The sequence below is a fragment of the Dipodomys spectabilis genome, unplaced genomic scaffold (assembly GCF_019054845.1).
Source record: "Dipodomys spectabilis isolate Male_0828 unplaced genomic scaffold, ASM1905484v1 ptg000108l, whole genome shotgun sequence".
In the NCBI taxonomy this organism is placed as follows: Eukaryota; Metazoa; Chordata; class Mammalia; order Rodentia; family Heteromyidae; genus Dipodomys; species Dipodomys spectabilis.
Genome location: NW_024870785.1, coordinates 12,478,284 through 12,500,161, shown reverse-complemented (window position 1 = coordinate 12,500,161; position 21,878 = coordinate 12,478,284). Strand labels below are relative to the sequence as shown.

General features: G+C 42.0%; 1 protein-coding gene across 1 annotated transcript in view; it reads right to left on the bottom strand.

Moving 5' to 3' along the window:
• Positions 1-21,878, bottom strand: part of Unc13c (unc-13 homolog C) — a 279,587-nt gene that overhangs the window by 6,361 nt on the left and 251,348 nt on the right.

The window sequence follows — 21,878 nt, the reverse complement described above, 5'->3', positions numbered from 1 at the left end:
CCAAAACCAGGCGGAGAAAATGTATTATTACACCTCTGTTCTCCCAGACTTACCATTTTAGCTTGACTTGGGGAGAAAGGTGGAAAGATTAGAAGCAACATTTGATTAATGCTGTCTAAACGTGAGTGATTTTCTAGGGAGGTGTCTGTGCTAAAGTAATAATTTTGGGAAAAATAAAACCATTTCCTATCACTCCTAAACTGGTGCTACAGAGTCCTATTCAAGAATACAAATAGGTCTATCTTCCTATTTATCTAAATCTTGTTTTGTGTGCTTCAATTACTTTTCTTTTTCTTCAGTATACAGTACACTTTCTAAAAAGTTTATTCCTATCCATTTATTCCTATCCCATTACAATTTATAATAGGAATGCTAATTTTTGCACATTATTTTTTTTTTACCAAAGCAATTGAATTTTTTAATGAAAGAATTTTCATTTAATCTTTTGAGGTCTGCAGAAATACAATTATATTTTCAATATATGAAATTATATTGGAATTAGAGTTTCAATAAATTAAACATTTAATTGTTCTTGTCAGCTTGCTTGGTAAGCTTTATTAACCTGTACTCCTACAGCTGGGGCTCATGACAATATAAAAAAATGAATGTGTTGGGTGGGGGGGAGTGTAGTTGTGGAGATGGAGGGAAGGGATAGTAGGGGAAAAACAGAGGAGGCAACAGCTTGATAAGAAATATACTCATTGCCTTGCTCATGTATTTGTAACCCCTCTGTACAGTATTTTGACAATAAAAAACTTATTAAAAAATGTGTTTACCCTCCCATCTTTTTGGGTGGTACTAGGGACAGAGAACTCAGGGCCTCATACTTGCTAAACTAACACTCTACTATTGAACAATTTCTCCAGTCCCTCCACTGGGCTCTTGAGATTTACTTTCTACCCTTCCCATGCTGTTATATGCCCTCAGAGGGGAATCATCAGTGGTTTCCCAGAATTCTAGCTTCTACTATGATTTGGCCAAAGAGAAATCCAGGTAAGATTAGAAGGAAAGAGCAGAGTCAGCCCAGCATATCTCCTGCGTTAGGCACTGTCACGTGGGGTCCCCTTTTTCTAACTGAACTCTACAGCCTAGATTACCCTCACACAGCACTTACATTCCCTTGTTCTGGTGGCAACTTCTCTTCGTTTTTGTGACATTGCGAGGTTAGTTCACTATTTCTTCTGGTTTTATAAATACCTCACCATATCATTGTTTTTAGTTCCCTTGTTAAAAAAGACAGAGTCTTAACTTGGCTGTCCCATCTGATTCTTAGAAAGTCAATAATAGTGATTTAAAAATGCTTCCAGAATATTCTCATTGATTTATAATGCATTAATCTTTGGTGAGGATGATGGGGCAGGGGAAAACTGCAAATAGACATAACGTACTATGTAGCTATTATCAATGTATCACAGAGGAGAAAATGTGTAGGGTGGCTCTTGAGCTTGAATGGGATTTAAAGTCAAGGGAGCACAGGAGGTAGCGCTACAGTCCACACAGATGCATAAAGCAGAACGGTGAGTCCTAGACATTGCAGAATTCAGTGAGGATAGAAGGAAAGGCAAGTAGAAATGTTAGGAAAGTCTGCAAGTCTTTAGACACTGTTCTAGAGCTGCGGAACATTCTCTTACTCCATGCCACGAATGCCTGACAACCTAAGACTGCAGGAAGGCCTCCGCCCACGTCCAGCAGGCATCTTTCTCACCACCCTCCTTTCTTCTAGTCTCACAAGTGCATCCTTTATGCCCCGATCAAGTCCCAAACACAGCCTTGGTCTCCCTTTTATTCCATCTCTTCTGCTTGATAGATGCTACCTTTGGATTAATTGAAATCTTTCATCAAGAAAAACTACATGTTTATACAACACTCTTGTTCCATTATCTTATGAAGTCCTACCCACATGTCTCTACTGCTTGTATTTCTAGTCTTTATATTGTTCGTGACTGCCTCAAGTGTTTATATATATATATATATATATGCACACACACATACATAGAAAACTTTTGCTATATATATAACATAATACAAAGACTATGACGTAGTAATTCTAATTCTAATGGAATTACAGTACCCTAATTATAAATCTACTTTCACTCATTAATAGTTAAAACTTTATGAAGTTCCATTTCCTTTACAAATGAACACAAAAATCACATTCTTGGTAGTACTGCCGTGGACCCCAAAAGATAAAAAAATTAAAAAAATATGCAGATTATGTGCCTTGCAGATAATAGCTGTCCAATAAATGGCTCCAGAGTCATTATAATGGCTCAATAATTAATAAGACAATAGCTCAAAGTTATTAAATACCATAAAGATCCATGTATAATGCCACAGAGAAAAGGTAACCTGTCCTCCATGTATTTTATACTTCTCTAAATCAAACACCACAGTTTTATACCTTTGGAGTGACTGGATTCATCTTCAACAACTTTGGAACTCTGCTCACTAAGGATTCCTTGGCTAAGTAATAAAGATGTCAGATGTTTATGCAAGCCCACCCAAATGTGTAATGGGAAAAAAACATGTCCCTGATCTGATGTCTTAACTTGGATCAACCAAGAATCCCGTGAAATATTCTTTCTTGATAGTTTCTTTAAAAATATGATTGTAACCAGAGACAGCATGTAAAGTCCTCCTGGCTACACAGAACTCATGGTAGTATCAAAAATGACAAAAGATCAATGTTGAAAAAGATGACAAAAGGGAATCCCAAACACTATTTGTGGGAATGTGTATTAGTACAGTCATTAAGGAAAGCAGTATGGAGGCATCTCAGAAAAATGCAAAAGAGAACTGTCATGATGTCATTGCTGGGTATCCACGCAAAGGAAAGGAAAAACTATGCACCAAAGCAAGCCTACTCATGTTCACTGCAGCACTATTCCCCATAGCCAAGAAAGGGAGAAAAAGCTCAAGCATACCATCAGCAAATAAAGAAAGGCACCATGGTACAGATGCCCAATGCAGTACTATTCTGCCATAAACAACTGGAATCCTATCATTTGCAGCCAACTAGAGAGGGCTAGAGGACATTACGTGAAGGGAAATAAACTAGACAGAGAAAAACAAATACTGCCTGATCCCTCTCATAGGTACCATTTAAAAAGTTACTATTGTAAGAGTGGAATGGTGGTTACAGGTGCCCGAGGAGAGACATGTGGAGGGCTAGGCCACTGGAGACTAGCTCAGAGTTAGGAGCAAGAAGTTCCAGTGTGTGTTGGAAATATACTATATGACTTGGTGGGCAGGGAGGCCAGGAGGGAAAATACTTGGAGGAAATGAAGTGGCACCGTTCAACAAGACATGCACCCCACTGATGTAACGGTAACCCCTCTCTACATCATCTTTACGATAAAATTTTTAAAAAAGATACTAATGGGAGATAATAGATTTGAAAGCAAAACAAACGTTCCAGAATGAGTACAGGTAATTACCATGCAGTCTACATTTCAAAAAAAGCTCGAACGTTTTCACCATCACAAAATGATCAGTTTGAGGAGGCAGACATGTTCAACCTCACTTAAACATGACACACCATATATACACATACCGAAGCATTCTGCGATACTCCATATCTGTGTGTGTATATGTGTGTGTAAATAAAACAAACTGGCAAATGCTTGTGGATTTGTTTCCTAAGAAGAATCAAAGCCAGGTCAATGCCTACTTTGCCATTTAAATCTCTAAGCGTGGTCATATAAGCCTTTCCAAACAAGGCAAATGCCTTGTTTCTACCCTGAATAAACATCAGGAAATGACTGCCAACTTGTTCCTTTAACGTACTTATGGATTAGTAAAGCTTTCCATCAAAGCACTCACCAGGAGGTCTCAGTTCTTCTGCAGAGTAAATCACCAGAGTAATGTAAAGGCTTTACTTGGGTTGCTACAGAATTTGAGAGCTTTATATAAAAGGAAGTATGATTCTAATAGGACACATACGTGACTTCTGGCTACCAGGGCAGAGCACAGATGCCGTCACCACTCTTATTTATGAAAGACATCATGCTTCTGAAGATCCTCAGCGCTCCCTGGCCCTTCCAGGGTCACACACATGCAGCCACATTCTGAGGGGTGTGTGATCATGGGAGGACCCTGGAAACCAGCCAGAGAGAGACTAGGAAGACCTCAGGTCCCAACACAAAGGAAGTAAAGCATCTGCCAGGGGTAGGGAAGAGGCCCAGCGAGCGATCTGTGTGGACGCAGGCTAACCTGGCTACTAGACAGTGTCACAGTTCTCAGAGGCAAAGCCGTGTGAGCCAGCGATGGAGCTCTGCACAGGAGCACGGCTTCGGGGAGGGATCTCACCCTGTTGCCCATCGAATGAATCCCTAGGGTGCTCTAGTCAGGAGCCATGGTGTGAGATTAGCTTACCGCAGGGAGCAGAACCTTCTGCAGAGTCGTGCAGCAGAGTGACCCTGGACCGCGCCCGCTGGGTGTCCTGCACTGCAGGGCACACACGTGTGAGACAGGGGTAACGGAAGGTGCCACCCCCCACCCCCACCCCAGGAACCATGAGATCAGGGAGCTTTGAGATCAAGAGCTGACCAGCCAGCCATGTGCAGTGCCACCAGGACAGGCCCCCAAGGGACTCCTCACACCGCTCTCCCCTGTACCACCCTGATTTCTGCTGCTACCCCGCCCCCACGGGCATGCTGAGGGTCTCACCAGCACCTCTGTGGCTTGGGCTGTCACTCTACCCACCGCGTGCATGTGGCTGAGGTCTGGGCTGGAGAGGGCAACTCTGCCTGCTCTGGCTGAGTGTCACATCCCAGCAGGTGCAGACAAATGGGGCCCCCTCTCCCTCCCCCAAATAATGCTGCTTGACTCTGGTCATGGTGCCAGTCATGGGTTGGCGCCATCACCAAAGGGCTAAAGAGGGACATCACGGCTCCTGTGCCACCCGAGTAGAGGGGTCCAAATACCACGTCCTCCCCAGGAGAGGGTCAGATGGTACCCGGATGTCAGGATGGGCTGTAGCAGCTGCGCTTCCTGCCACGCCTCCCCTGGCACAGGGACCTGTACCGCCTGCACCACCTACTGCTTTAAGCGCTTCAGACTCTCTTTACTCCTAATGCCAACAGTGCCAGAAGCCCTTGCTAGTAGCAGAGTTAGCACCCACACAGCCTAAGGACCCCAGCCCTCCGCATACCCCAGTGCTTACAGGGGCCACGGCTCCCCTTGCAGGAGTACCCCCAATCACGACTGCTTTCCATGTTGGGTGGCGACTGGTGATTGTTAATCTACTCATACAACATGGAGTCACGCTGCCCCTTTGCTCCTGTGTTCTGTATCCACGTTCTCCTTTGCAAACATGGGTCGTGAAAAGAGGAAATGGAGGACAGAGAGAAGAAAGTGCAGGGATAATTCCAGAATGAAAGTCATCTAGAGTATCAATGGAAGGGCGACTCGGCTGTCCCTGCAGAGACTCTAGGTAAAGAGTGGAGTTCATCTACCTGGTTGCGGGAAATGAGGACACCTTAGCAGAAAGTGCCATCAAAGGGGGAAAAAAATCTCACAGGAAAAGAACTCTCTCGCGCAAGGAGATTGAAACCAGAAAGGAGGAAAAGGCTGCTAATGAATCCAAACTTCCAAAGGACTCTCAAACCTCCCCCATCGACACAGAAGCATCTCTTCCATCTATACAGAACCAGAAGAAGGGCGGACACTGTTCAAACTGCTCTTGGCAAGATTTGAAAGAAGGCGCTTTAGTTCCGAATGCGTCTAATGATCTCCAGGTACAGAGTGAAAGACACCAGTTCTTCCACCTTTTCATTTCCCAGATGAACTCATAGCTGACAGTAAGAGAGAGAGAGAGACAGAGAGAGAGACAGAGAGAGAGAGACAGATTGTGTGCGTGGGAGGGGTCCTTGCATTTCTTTCGACAAAACATTTTCAGTGATTACAGTGGATTCATCATTTTCCCATTAGTTCTCAAAATTGCTTTGCACATTCCCGGCCCCTGTGTGGTGATTTCTGTAGTTAGTTCTCCATTGCTATGAGGAGTGAGGACTCATTTAATGCTTTTGCAGAAATGACAGAAGCTGCTTAATTCAGTCAGTACCCCACATGGTTTGCAAGGGTGATACTTAGACTAGATGTTGTTCATTGCCTGATAAAAGTTTGCCCTTTATTAGGGCGCAGCTGAGATTTGGCCTGGGATCTGATTTATGTATCATTCTATACGCTATGGTGCTTTCTTCTTCCACTGAAGAAAAACAAACTTTGCCTGCTTTCTTCTTGTGTGTCATTTAAGGTCTTGCTGAACTAAAAGCTGGAGAGGACATGAAATCACAGATGAAAACATACTGCCTAGACAGCATCCAGATTGCTGAAGAATTTTCTATCTATGTCATAACACATGGCTTGCACTTGTAATTACTAATATAGTGCTAAATATCTTAAGTCTCGCAGTACTATGTATATGCAACTTCACAGCAATCATACACATACCTATTTCAATTAATTTTGCTTCCTTGGACTTGACAATTTCATAGCTCTCATTTTCCCATATGTAAATGACTAGGAACAATCTTTTTCAACTGAGAACAAATAAGACCATGAAAAGCAATCAGTACCCTGAACTGAAAAATGCTATGACCCTGATAAACAGAAAACACAGCATCATTCTGCAGTAACAGCATGAACTATTTTGCAAAAATATTTGTATAAAAACTGAATATTGTGAGAAATCACAATATGCTCAAGATTAACTTGGTAAAACGAGAAACAATAACATAATTTTAAAGGCTAACATGAGCCAGGCGCTGGTGGCTCACACCTGTAATCCTAGCTACTCAGGAGGCTGAGATCTGAGGATTGCGGTTCAAAGCCAGCCCGGGCAGGAAAGTCCATGAGACTCATCTCTAATAAATCACTAGGAAACTGAAAGTGGTGCTGTGGCTCAAGCAGTAGAGTGCTTGCCTTGAGCTGAAGAGCTGAGGGACAGCGCCCAAGCCCAGAGTTCAAGCCCCACAACTGACTGAAAAAAAAAAAAGACTAACATCTCTTCAAAAGAGAAAAGATATGTCCTGAAATACATGAAATAAGCCCATAAAATTTGATTCAGATCCAGATGAAAAATTAAAGAAATATATATCTACAGAGTTGGTAAAGTTCTGCCCAGAGTATAGAAAACAAGAGCAAATGTAGACAAATGAGATTATGTCAAAACTAAAATGCATTTTAGAAAGGAAATAATAAAGAGAAAACCTAGAGAATAAGGGGGAAAAAGCCCTTTTGGCTTGCATTATTTGCCAAATAGGGCCTCACTTTTATGTTTAAGCTGGGGCTTGAACAATGAACCTCCTATTTATGTTTCCTGCACAGCTGGGATAACAAGTATATATCACCGTGGACAGCCTTTTCTGTTGAGAAGGGGTCTCACCAGCCATTTGCCTGAGCTGTCCTAGAACTGCAATCCTCCTGCTTGCTACCTTCCAAGGAGCTAGGATTACAAGAGTGAGCCCTGAGTGCCTGGATTTGATACTTTTCCAATAAGAAGTAATTATAAACGCATGATTGTCTATTTTTGTCATTAGAAAGATGGTGGCTGAGTCAATTACACGTGGAAGATGTGCGTTGACACGCTAAATGTGAGCGTGACTTACCTTTACATAAACGTGGAGTATGTGGACTAGATTCGAACATCCTACTTCTTGTGACACACTTAGAAGAGTGAAGCAAATCTGTATATAAGATAAAGTCGGGCACTGAGCTATTCAGGAGATCTGAGATCCTGGTTCAAAACCAGCAGGACAGGAAAGTCCATGAGGTTCTTATCTCCAACGAACCACCAAAAACCTAGAAGTGGAGCCATGGCTCAAATGGTAAAGCACTATCCTTGAGTAAAAAAAGCTCAGGGGGCAGTGCCCAGGCCCTGAGTTCAAGCCCCAGGACCAGCACACACACACACACACACACACACACACACACAAAGAGAAAGAGCTATGAAGTACTACACTGAAGCACTATATGAAGAAAACAAACAACAAAATTGTACTCCTGATAGCCAAGATGGGAGGAAGAAAGGGAGCACTGTGAGCCGAGCTTTAGGAGGATGAATATAAAACTATTCAAGGGAGCGTTGTTTTCAGCTGACTGTATTCACTTTTCCCATGGAACACTTTCATGTGATCTGATTTGCTTTCAATCAGCTGCCATTTGTCAATGACAGTAGTTGAACATACATATAAAAGGAGCCATGCGGTGAGCTGACAAGTTCACCCGCCTCGCCCCCTCGCCATTCCCCCAGTGTGACGGCCCTGCTCTGTGAGGACGCAGACTTCTCTCCGCTTCTCTCTGCGGGTCAGTTGTTCCCACCAGGCTGTGATCCGCCCGCCATCACACAGCCCTTACTCCCACCTGCTGAAGGCAGCATGGGAAGAAGTAACGGAGGAGTGTTGAGAGGAAAATTGGTAATGTGCACTGACGGAGGATGAGCAGTGTCCACAGTGATCCCATAATAGGTATGCAGGTGACAGCCGCAGGCGGAGCTGACTCCCCCCCATCCATCAGCCGTGCCCACCCCGCAGAAGGCTCAAGCAGCTGCCATAAGAGCCGTTTCAGAGAGAGAGAACGAGCAAGAGAGAGAGAGACATAGACACATGCCGGGAGACAGATATGGAGACAGAGGAGACACAGAGACAAAGAGTGACAAATGAGAGAGAGGGGACACACACAGAGACAAGAAGACAGACACGAGAGAGACACAAAAAAGTGAGAAACACAGAAAAAGATACAGAGGAAGAGAAAAGAGAGAAGGAGAGAGACAGACACTGAGACACAGAGGTATAGATGAGGGAAGAGGAAAGAAACAGGCACAGAGAGACAGAGACGCAGGGATTCAAGGGGAGAAACAGAGATGGAGAAGATCCACACAGAGATAGAGACAACGATACCAAAAAGCAGACACAGAAATGCAGACGGACAGAAATGGAGGCAGAGAAGTCACAGACAGACAGACCAAAGGGGGCGGGGAGTCCGAGGGATATGCACACAGAGACCGACACTCGAAGAGTCAAGACAGACAGACACACAGGAAGAGAGAAAAGGGACACATAGACAAGGAGGGAGGAGACAGAAATGGAGAAACACACAGAGAGACAGGATGTAGCTAGAGATGCGGTGGGGTGTGTGGAGAGAGCAGCTTCGCAATGGACAACACTACAAGTGGATCCGGTAGTTATTGGCCGCGGTCGGGTTCTGAGCGTATGCCTGAGAGATCACATAATGCTTAGATTTGGTAAGAAAAACAAACCCCAAATAATAAGCAGCCGATGCTCAAAGTAAAATGCGATTCTCACTGTCCCTGTGAAGCAGCCACTCTATAGGAAGTAGCATCCACGATTACTTCCTCTACGGGAAAGGCAATGGGGCATGGTGAGGTACTGCTGTGACCTTTGATGGAGGGCTGGCTCAATCCAGCACATTCAGCAGGGACAGCATGTCAGATCAAGGACTGGTAATGACAGAGTGAATAATGTTTGTCAGAAGAAACACAGGGAATAGAAAGGACTCTACTTCTAAGAAGGTTAAGTATTAGACAACATTCTGAAAGGTCCTCTGGGCTTCCATGTCCTTTCCTTTTTCTTTTCTCTTTGCCAGAGCCTGGGTGCTGTCCCCAAGCTCTTTTTGGTCAAGGCTAGCTCGCTATCATTTCAGCCACAGCGTCACTTCTGGCTTTTTCTGTGATTTAACTGGAGATAAAGGTTTCACAGACTTTCCTGCTTGGGCTGGCTTCGAACTGTGATCCTCAGATCTCAGCCTCCTGCGTTGCTAGGATTACAGGTGTGAACCACTGGCACCCAGCTTCTTTTTTCTTTATGAGTCAGTTTTCTTTATTGACCATTACACAGCACTAAATAAGACTGGACTCTGGGATACAGAAATAAACTTAAAATAGACAAGGTGTCAATGACTCACATCTGAAATCCTAGCGACTCAGGAGGCTGAAGATTGTAGTTTGAAGCCAGCTAAGGGACTAAGCCCAGGCCCTGACTTCAAGTCTCAGTACTGTCTCACAGGTTACACACACACACACACACACACACACACACACACACACACACACACACACACACACACACACACACACACACACACACACACACACACACACACACACACACACACACACACACACACACACACACACACACACACACACACGGAGTAAATAATGTGGTGACACTGATTAAGATGCATTGTACTCATAAACTGACAAGCTAAATTAAAACCCCTTTGTACTACTATTTAAAGGTAACAAAACAATCCATTTCAAATAAGATTAATTTAAGAAGTAAACGAGTAAGTTACTCTTTTTAAATCAAATCTAAATCTTAAATCAATGTATTCCAGGTATTTCCCCTCAAAACAACTTACGAAAGGATTTAGGTTTCCTATAGATATGAAAGAGGTGTTTTTTTTTTAAACAGGTCATTTTATGCACATCAAAATGAAAGGACATGCCTATGATCCCTGCCATATGGAAGGTTTAGGCAGGAAGATGATGATATATACAATATGATCTATATAATATATATGGTGGCCAGTCAACATTGATCAAGATGCACTGTACTCACAAACTAACCTGTTGATTTGTAACCCCTTTGTACTAAAGGTAGTAAAAATATAATTAAAAAAGTAAAAGAAATGTGTGGAGCTCTTTGAAACTTTATAATCAGCCTCATGCCATTTTTCTCAGTTGTTCTGGATAAAATTCCAGGTCTTAAGTCCTGGGTCAGATCTGAGGTTAGAAAGGACGAACAGGATTCGGCTCCGAGAGAAATGTAATCTAGAATCTAGGAAGATCTCCGTGAATTTCTATCATGGTGACAGATTGTGTGCTTAATAAATATGCATTTAAAATAATTTATGAAAAAAAATAATTTAACAAAATTATTATCCAGAAGGCAATTTGTGTTTTATCCTCACAAGGAATACCCCGCAATGTTGCCAAGTGTTTTCACACACAGATGAATTTTGCTTTGCTCAGAAGGCAGAGACAGACAGTGCTCAGGATATGGCCACTGGCCCTGGCTTATTCTCCGTGTTGGTAAAGAAAAGACCTCTTATCAATAGTTGCAGGCAGCATTGGTCTGATGTCCGTGAATAGTGTTTATGCTGAGAGGAAGTGCCCGTGAATTTTGCTTGTTAAGAAATAAAGCATGCTGCCAGCACAGCCTTCACGCCATGACTAATAGGGACTTGATTCCTTTTTCTCTGATGTTGCATCCTAGCTGACTGAATCCAGGCCTCAGTCATTCTTTTATTCAGTAGATCTCCATCAAACATGTACTGGGCACCTACGCTCAGGCATTAAAATTGGTTTAGATTGGTGATTCATGACTTCACTGTGTATCAGAAACACCTGAGGAATTTTAAAACAACAACAACAAAGTCCTGGCTGGGTGGACACTGGTGGCTCATGCCTGTAATCCTAACTACTCAGGAGGCTGAGATCTGAGGATCACAGTTTGAAGCCAGCCTGGGCAGAAAGGTCCCTGTGAGACTCATCTGCAGTTAACCATTCAAAAAAAAAAAAAAAAAAAAAAAAAAAACCAAACAAAAAAACCAACCACCCCCGAAAACAAAGAAAACAAAAAAACCCAGAAATGTGGTACTGTGGCTCAGAGCACTAGCCTGGAGCAGAAAGAGGCTCAGCATGCCCTGAGTTCAAGTTCTACAACTGACCAAAAATAAAATGATAAAAATAAAGAGGGCAAGAATAATCTAGAATGTCTAACGATCTATTCTGGAGTATGAAAACTAGAGTGAGCTTACTTCATTTGCAGATTTATTCCATGTGGTTTTGACCAAACATGGTTAAAAAAAATAGATAACTAAATCAAAGGAAATGTCAAAAATAAAAAAAAATCTCGAATTCGTACGTGGGCATTACGCAGGTCCGTTGATGGGAAGTGCTTACTGCTGCTTCATTGCTGGTTATGTTTAAATTGCGTCATCTGTGTTTTGCTGCTCTTCATTTTTTTTGTAAAAAATGCCTCCTCCAAAGCAAAGTGTGCCTCCAAAGCACAAAAATGTAAAAATGAATGTGCTCAATGGAAGTGATCAAGTGAACACTTTAGATTTGTGGAAAGGCAGCCAACCTTGTGTAGAAGGTGACTTGGTGGCATGGGCAAAAAACATGGACTAAGCATCTGCAAAACACTACAGTCTACGTGTCCTGAGCTGTCACAGGGTGTCCTGCCTGGAAGTCTCCTCAGATCCATGAACCCCGGATATCAAGGGTCTACTGTATTAAAAACACGCTTAGGAGATTACTATAAAGATCAGGAGAGGGTTGCCTTTCGTAAGGGTTGTATCTGGGATCGAGTAAATGGAGGGTCTTCTCAGGTGGCTGGAAAAACGCTCTGTTAGTTCTACCAGTTATTCTTGCCTTTGTTTCGTGCAGTTGAGTGTCCTCTGCTGTATTTGACAATAAGCATCAAAAGATCATGCAAAACATAAATATCAAAATGGCATCCTTAGGGGAGGATTCCTGCTAAAGGAACATGGGAGCAAGTGTTTTGTTTGGGGAAGGGAGGAGGAGCAAAAGGGGTTACAGGAATGGAGGGAGTAAGGGGGAGCAAATGCACTCGTTGTATTCAATGTCCACGATGTAAAAAAAAAAAAAAAATTGAACGATGTCACTTGTTGGTAGGGATGGGAGGGGGAAAACGGGGCAAGATGAAGCAGAGAATGACACTGACCAAGAAGCATTGTACTCTTAACCCAACGTAGGGAATTGTAACCCCTTTGTACAACTACTCAGTAACACCAATAAAAAGTGAAAATGCTCCAAAATATGCTTATGCTTCATTAGACAACCAGCGGTGAGGATGCTGCAGCATCACATCATCTGACGGGAGATCTCATATATTATTTTACTCAAGCGTGCTCAGTGTAGCTCTGGAGTGGCCTTTTCAAGGATGGTCCCGTGTCTTATTTCAATGCGCAGTGAGTGGGAGTGACAATTCCCTTCCTGTTTCTAACTCTACCCTCCCTCACTTTCCACTCCATCAACCTATGAGACAACTGCAGTTCTTACAGGAGTAGGGTGTGAACGCGCTAAGATGGCAATTCCAGTGTTTCAGGGGTGAAGTCATCCCGTCCACCTCCAGGCTAGAAAGCTCCCGTGGAAGACACACTCGCTTCCTTTGGAGAGTGTCTCAGAGGCCCATGAGCTGCTAATTGGTGATGAGCTGCCTATTGAATCTAAGCCAGGATCACGCTGTCAAGAGGTGTGTCACCAGAGAGGACTGGTGTCCTGGCTACAGGACCTCAGGGGAAGATGGGTCCTGGGCTCAAGAAGGCAGTGGCTAAAGAAGGCTGGAAATCACTGCACCAGATGGCAGAGATCAGGCAGGTCTTTTCCCTATTATTAAAGAAACAGGGATCTGACCAATCCTATGTCTCCCTATTTTGAGGGGAAATGGAGTCTTAAGTGAATGATGGTGGCCTGGGATGCTGGGATGACTTTCTTTCCTTCCTTCTTCCAAAATTCAACAGTGGGAAAACGTGTGTGTGTGTGTGTGTGTGTGTGTGTGTGTGTGTGTGTGTGTGTGTGTGTGTGTGTGTGTGTGTGTGTGTGTGTGTGTGTGTGTGTGTGTGTGTGTGTGTGTGTGTGTGTGTGTGTGTGTGTGTGTGTGTGTGTGTCTTTACCAACAGTGGGAAAACGTGTGTGTGTGTGTGTGTGTGTGTGTGTGTGTGTGTGTGTGTGTGTGTGTGTGTCTTTACCAACAGTGGGAAAACGTGTGTGTGTGATTTATAAAAAATATTTAAAGAACTAATGCCAAAGGTTCTCCAAAAATTATTTCTGAGAAGAGGAAGGGATTCCTCCAAATATATTCTGTGATTTCAGTATTATCCTAATACCAAAACAAGAAGACACACCATCACCATCAGAACTATTGACAACAAGAACTACATGCCAATGTCCTTAACATATATGTACAAATCCTTGATCAATTGAAATTCATCTTAAAGATACAGAGAACTCTCAATCAATTAAAAAATCAGGAACATCAACAGGATGAAAATCTGTAGTTGTTTCAAGAGAGAAGGCATTTGATAATATTCGATATTCAATATTTATTTGCCATGAAAAGACTAAAAATATAAATCAACAGCTGACATTACATTGAATGAAGGAAAGCTGGAAGCTTTCTGAGGTCTGGAGTAGACACAAGTCTCCCCTTCACCACTTTTGTTCAGACAAATCTATAAGTTTTAGCTAGAGCAACTAGGCAAAAGACAGAAATATACGTATTCAACATGGAAAAGAGGGAGTTAAAATGCCCACTTGTAGATGACATGAACTTATGCTTAGAAACCCCCAAATCCCTACCAATAACTTGTAAGAACTAATAAATGACTCTAACAGACCTACAGGTTTACAAAGAAATCAATATGCAAAAAACCAGTGTTGCTATTTGCTATGCCACCAGCAAATTATCCAAGTGGAAATCAAACAGTCAATCTCACTGTAACTTCAAAGTAAAAACACGAAACTGCACATTTAAGAATTCATCCAAATAGAAATAGCCTGACAATGAATATTATAAAACAGCTGGGTGCTGGTAGCTCACATCTGTCTTCCTAGCCACTGAGGAGGCTGAGGCCTAAGGATTGCAGTTTAAAGCTAGCCTAGACAATAAAGTTTGTGAGACTCTTATCTCCAATCATCTGTCAAAAATCTGGAAGTGGAGCTGTGGCTTAAGTAGAGTGCCAGCCCTGCGTGATAAAGCTAAGGAGCAGCACTTAGGCCTTGAGTTTAAGCCCCAGTCAGCACACCAACAATTCATGCATGCACACACGCACTTGGGTGCACAGAAAATTATAAAATATTAATGGAAGAAATTAAGACGACACAGGAAAGGGAAGAGAAAACCCAAATTTATAAGAATCATATTTTAAAATATCCATATTACCCCAAATAATGTATACTTAATGTAATCCTTATTAAAATACCTAAGGCATTCTTCACAAAATTTTTTTAAAAAATCCTTAAAATTTGTGTGGAAATACGAACAAACAAAACAAAACAAAACCTCAAGAGACTAAACCATCGTAAGCAAAAAGAAGCAGCAGGAGCCAGTACACTACTTGATAGTAAAGCATTCTAGAAAAGGAGAGCAATCCAAACAGCACGAAATTTGCTGAGGTGCGCACCAGTGAAGCACAACAGAATGTGCAGGAGTAATGCATGCAGCTCCAACCAGCTGACTTTGGACGAAGGTACTAAGCCTGTGCATGGACAAAAGCACAGTCTTGCCATGTCCTGGGGAAGCCACAAGTCCATCTGGGAAAGATGAAACTAGACCTCTGCATCTCACCAGTTACATAAATTGATTCAAACTTTATTTCTCGAATTGAGTCCAAGACCTGCAAGTGTGACAATTAGAAAATTTAAGAAGAATACTTTAGGATACTGGAATAAAAAGGGATGATGTTTTTGGGAAAGCCCCCATGAGTAAAGGAGGTAGGTAAGGGAAGTTTATGAAATTAAATGGTTTTCCAGATGATCAGCAGAATGCAAAAGTGACTTACAGACTGAGAGGAATCATGGTTGGTGTATGCATCGAACTAACTTGAAAACCTCAATAGCAAAAACAAAACAAAAGAACAAAAATAACAGCAAAACTCACAAATTCTTCAGTTTAAAAATGGGCAATAGAAGGCAGGCACTCGTGGATCATGCTTGTTATCTTAGCTACTCAAAGAAGGCTAAGAGCTGAGGATCATGGTTTGAAGCCAACCCTGGCAGGGAAATTTGTGAGACTCCAATCTCTAATAAACTACTAAAAAAAAAAGTCAGAACTGGAGCTGTGGTTCAAGTTGTAGAGCAGTAGCCTTGAGCAAAAGAAGCTTGGAGACAGTGCCCAGGTTCAAGCCCCAAGACTGGGGTGTGTGTGCATGTGTGCTGTGTGTGTGTGTGTGTGTGTGTGTGTGTATGTGCGTGTGTGTGCAGGCATGCACACACAAATGGGTAATAGATTGAAATGGACATTTCTGAAAAGACAACATACCAATGTCAAAAGGTAGCATGAGAAAAATGGCCAATAGCATTAGTCAACAGAAAAATACAAATAAAACATCACAACAAGCTACTACTTTATCCCATGAAAACAAAGGCTAAAAAATAGTAAGTGCAGCAAAGTCCAAAAAAGTTAACATCCAAAAGTTTATATGGCATGGGAAAAGGCAACCCTTCTACACTGTCGATGAGAATGTAAATTAATAAACATGATGGAAAACAGTATAGAGATTCATCAACAAACTAACAACAGAGCTATGGCGGGATCTAGCAATCCCCATACTGTGTGGAGAACAAAATTAGTATGCCAAAGAGACACCTGTACTTCCAGGCCCTTTGTAGCAATGTGGTCTTCCTTCTCCTTGGACATTTTCCTCCAGATGTATCTTTTGGGTTTATAAACAGAAGGCCCTAAGTCCTCGTCTAAGAAAGACAAACCCCTTCTGTGTGCAGGAGCTCTGGCCTGGAACTGTGGTAAAATCTTAAAAATGAGAGGTTCTTTTTGGTTATCTCCTTAAAACCCGTTTGCTCTTTCTCTGGCATACTGCAGCTTCCCTGGGCTTCCTCCTGCCTGTGTAGTATCTCACAGGATCACTGACTGACCTTTAATGGGGCTCTCTAGTCATTGTGTATGTGACCAGAAGAAGGTAGCTCCTCAGAGCAAATCCTGAGACCCAAATACACTGTAAGTTTGCATCATGGTCATTTCCTTTCCAACTCACAGATGCAGAAAACCATCTAGCCAGGTATGGTGGCACCAGCCTGTAATCCCAGTGTTTGGGAGACTGCTCGAGGAGAATCACAAGTTTGAAGTGTCAGATACATATGGAGACTTCGTCTCAAACAACAACAAAACTAAAACAAAACTAAAAATACCCAAGTAAGGTGATTTCAAATTCATAGGGAGGCATATGAATGATTTGTTTTGGGTGAGGGGGCAATCTTGGGGCTTGAACTCAGGGCCTGGGCACTGTCGCTGAGCTTTTGTGAGTAAGGCTAGCGCTCTATGACTTGAACCACAGGCTCTACTTCTGGCTTTTTGGTAGTTGGAGATAAGAATCTCACAGACTCTCCTGCCCAGGTTAGCTTCAAATCATGATCCTCAGATCTCAACCTCCTGAATAGGTATGATTTTAGGCTCATGCTCCTTGTGTCCTGAGAAATATTATTTTTAATGTCGCGCTTTTGGTAGAAAAGATGCCTGGTTGGACTTTACACTATGTACAATGTAAAGTTAAATGTTCTGGTGATTATAATCTCTAAGCTGAAATTTACATATATTTTCATTTTAAACTTTTACACCAAGTAGTTTAACTCCTGCACAATTCTGCTAAACTCAGTCATGTTGGGTGTTGGACCAAAATCACCAATTCCTTTGCTTGGAACACTAAAACCAGGCCCTAATTACCAAATCAAGACAATTCTGACTACGACTGAAGTAATTTCCATCACTGGTGATTTCAAAATGATGATATTAATACTTAGTATTAGTTGTGTTTCAGAAATTGTTTGCTACTTCATTTAATCATTTTCAAGATACTGAGCCATTAATTAAATGAATAAGAAAATTGTATTTCAATTATCTCACTACATTTCCGTACAAGATCAAGTGTAACTCATTGGAAAATTGAGTCTGTTCAGCTAATGCTAACAATGAAACTGGTGGAAGCAGCCCAAGAATTTTTAGTTATATTTATGGGGAAAACTTATGCAATTGTATCACTGCCACCAACCTCAGCGTGAGTGTTAAGAAAACCTATTTCCACTTGTGGCAAAATAAGAGCCCCAAACACAATTGCTTTCCAAGATTCGAACACAAACATTATTAACAATTCCACCATCCAGGGCCTACTTGTATAATAAAACTGTTAGATATCAACAGGTCCATGAAAAAAAAAAAACACTCAACATCGCTTCTCATCAGGGGAATGGAAATCACAATGAGATTTTCCCTGTGTCCCAGCATTACAAACACTCATCAGGATGTAGAGAAAAAGGAATCCCTGTACATGGTTGTTGCCAACCAAGCAAGTAAGCCAACAGTTTAGACATGAAAGCCCTAACACTAATGCCTGCTCTTTCGGAGTTCCATAGGTTTTAAATGAAGTCCAAAGGGTGGGGCCTTCATTGGAAAAGACTTCCTGGGAAGAAGAGGAGAGGACACCAGAGATTTCTTTCTTCCCTTTAACAGAGAAAAGGTCACAGTGAAATCTAACCCTGTCAGATCCTCAAACTGGACAAAAGCCACTAGAACCACGAGACATATGCACGTGCATGTTTACACTGTAAATGCACAGTTCAGTTATTTCCCATTTCCAGTTCACTGCCCATTCCACTGTTGAAGTTTCTTCCTAGAGACTCTTGTGCATTTTATCAACATCTTCCTCTCCTTCCCCCTTGCAGGACATGGGGCTTACTGCTGAGCTATGTTGAACTTGGTTCTATTTGGAGGTTCTTCTTGCTAAGGAGGAGGCTCTGCTGACTGACTTTGCCTTTTCCATGAGAGGAAATTCAAGGTTTACAAACCAAGGGAAGGCGATGGCTTCAAGCAGAAGATAAAACGCAATGGGGCATTAACTGCCTAACAACAAAACTGCAATGAAAATATAACAAGGAGGCAGCAACAGAATGTGGAGCTGGAATGGGTCTAGTGTGTTCTCAACCTCTCATAAACCGTTTTACCCTACAAACACAAGACAGAAAACAGCCAGGCTTTTTAGTGTCTCACTCATAGTATTAGATTAAGGTTTAGAGATGTATTAAGAGTAGCCATAGGCTAAAATAGATGCTCCCTGGGAGAAACTCGGCTGAGGGAACATCAGATTCAGGTAAGTACACAGCAAGGTTGTGAAACAAAATGTATAAACAAACTTTACTCACAGGTCCCAGGGATTTGAGAAGGGCTGACAGGAAGTCTGGAGTGGCATGATGTTCAGACAGATAAGGGGAGTAGAGGCCAACAAACTTCTCTTTTTGAAAGTCTGAGTCTTTACTTCCTTAGGTTTTTCCTTTGGGGCCTTTGGATTGGCTCATTTAAAGAAAACACGCACGTTTTCATTGGCTGTTGGGCTTATTGTGATCTGCAGCTGCCAGGACCTGTTGGGTTTTGGGCTATGGGATGAGGAGCAGATGTGGGTAGTTGAATTTGACTTAGACCAAAGGTAAAGCAGGTCCAGCTGGGTTTCAAAGAACTTATCTTGGGCTTGAAGATGAATGCTAAGACGGCAGAAACTATGTAATACAATCATGACTCATAGGACCTTTATTTTTTAAAGATGATTTATATGTGTGTCTGTGTGTACGCACACATGTACACACGTGCACACACACAACTGAACTGAAAATAGTTGAAAATTCCCCCTTTGTTTTAGACTAATAGGCAGGAATCTCATTTCTAGGTTCTTGTATTTGTTGGCTAAAGTAATTTTCATTGAAGGCTAACATACAAGAGAAAAATCATGAGTAAAAGAAGTCAGCTTGAGCTTTGACTTTGGCAAATGTGAAAGTGATTTTGATTTTCTTTCATAAAGGCCTTTCTTTCATTCTAGTTTAGTATTCAAAAGAAGTCTTGTTTCTCCCCTGAGGCTGTAAAACATGAGAGTTTCATTGGGAAAAGAACACTTTTTACAGACTGTATATTTGCTGTTATGAATTTTTGGGGCTTAGATCTATATGTATATGTATATGTATATGTATATGTATATGTATATGTATATGTATATGTATATGTATATCTATAGCGAGGCTCCAGTCTATGAACACACTGCTTAAACAAAACACCTCTGTTGGAGTTCACAGCTAACTTGTCACCCGGATTTACCTCAGATGGACCTTTTACAGGCTCTCGCACTGCAAGCTGGAGCTGCAGTTTTCAAAGCATAGTCTCTCAATCAGGGGTACCTGAGACCTGTAATAAATATAGCTTTGTAGAGCTCCAGCAAGACCTTCCACACCAGAACCTCTAAGAGTGGGACCCAGCAGTGTATGGACCCCAACAAGCCCTCCAGATGTTTCTGAGGAACATTAGGCACTAGAGAACCACCAGTTTATTTTGTGTGAAACCCTAAGGTAATGCATCCTGCAAGTAAGTCTTTTGCATAATCCTGAAGGCCAGTGCCCTTGAGTGTGTGTGTGTGTGTGTGTGTGTGTGTGTGTGTGTGTGTGTGTGTGTGTGTGTGTGTGTGTGTGTGTGTGTGTGTGTACACATGCACGTGTGCACCATTCCTGGGGCTTGAACTCGGGGACAGTGCACAGGTTAGCTTTGTACCATAATCTCTGGAGTTCAGCCTCCTAAGTAGCTAGGATTACAGGCCTGAGCCACTGGTGCCTGGCTAGAATTTGCTTAATCTTAATCACAACTCTATGAAATACCTGTTTGGTAACTTTCTTCACAGAGTAAGTTTTATAAGTTAGTAAATCATTATACCTATATTTATGTATAGGTAGCACAGGTGAGTGTGTAGGTAAACGGCACGGTTCCCAAACCAGACAATTCCTTCACCTGCAGAGCAATTTTGAGAACCGTTGAATCCCAAAGAGAAAATTAAATGTAAACGCACAGATGAAAATTCAAGACCTGCAAAGACTCTGAAATCCATCTGTCTTAATGAACTACATCTTGGTAATCAATTAAATGCATCTACTCTGCAGAAGAAAATTTTGCTTTCCTCTCACGTGTCTTCCTGCTGAGCTCCAGCGCAAGCCGCCCTTTTCTGTCCATCTTTATTTTTTACTATCCCAACCCACCTCATCTCTCATCTGGAACCTTGCTACAGTCTGCAGCGCTTCCGCCTGTCTCATCTCCTGTCTGTCTGTTTTCCTTCCCCATGTTATTGCTCAAATCACATTAATGCCACTCACCCACAGCTTTTGATGTCGCAACTGTCTACAAAGGGCACCCAGCAGGAGCAATGTGAAATATTGGACCAATAATCCAAAGACCTCTGTCTGACTTTGCAGGATTGGTCTGAAGAAAAAACTAGTCAAGGAAAAAAAAAGGTACCGCAAAGTGTGTCTGAGCAGTAGTGAATGGCAGATGTGAGAGGTTGGGACTTTGGTAGTTACTTGTAAAGGTACACGCCAAGTATATCTTGGAAAAAATATTCCATGTCGTAATTGCTTAGACCAATCTTAGCTTCTGAGGGCTAAGTAATAAAGAAAATGACACGTCCAAACACAGAGCATCTAATACTAGTAATATTCAGTATCACCTATGAATGAAGGCTGGTCTCATCCAATTGAGAAATAAGAAACACCCACACATACAGAATTACAAATCTGCTATGGGTTGTATTATAATACAAATCTTTCAAGTGTTCATGCCAAAATCATGAATAAACATTGGAATGGAATCTGTTCCTCACTAGAAATATGGATATTTTAGTACACTAACACAGTCAAAGTGATAATATTCCGCTTCATGATATACAAAAAATACCTGCTTATTCCATTCTGCAACAATGCTTAAATTTTAAAAATGCTTCATCCATGACTCCCAGTGGTTTCCATTGGATTTCAAATTTCCAAAGCAGATGAAATGTGGGACAAGATAAACCCCAGTCTGAGAAAGTGGGATTTGAGATCTTGATGTTTTGCACAGAGAGGAGTGTGTGTGTGTGTGTGTGTGTGTGTGTGTGTGTGTGTGTGTGTGTGTGTGTGTGTGTGTGTGTGTGTGTGTGTGTGTGTGTGTGTGTGTGTGTGTGTGTGTGTGTGTGTGTGTGTGTGTGTGTGTACAAAGTTTCTTCTGGACAGATCAGTCATTGGAATTCCATGTTTTCCTCTCATTTTAAAGAAAATCATTCTGGTGCCTTACCTGCTTATTTAACACGTTAATATTTGA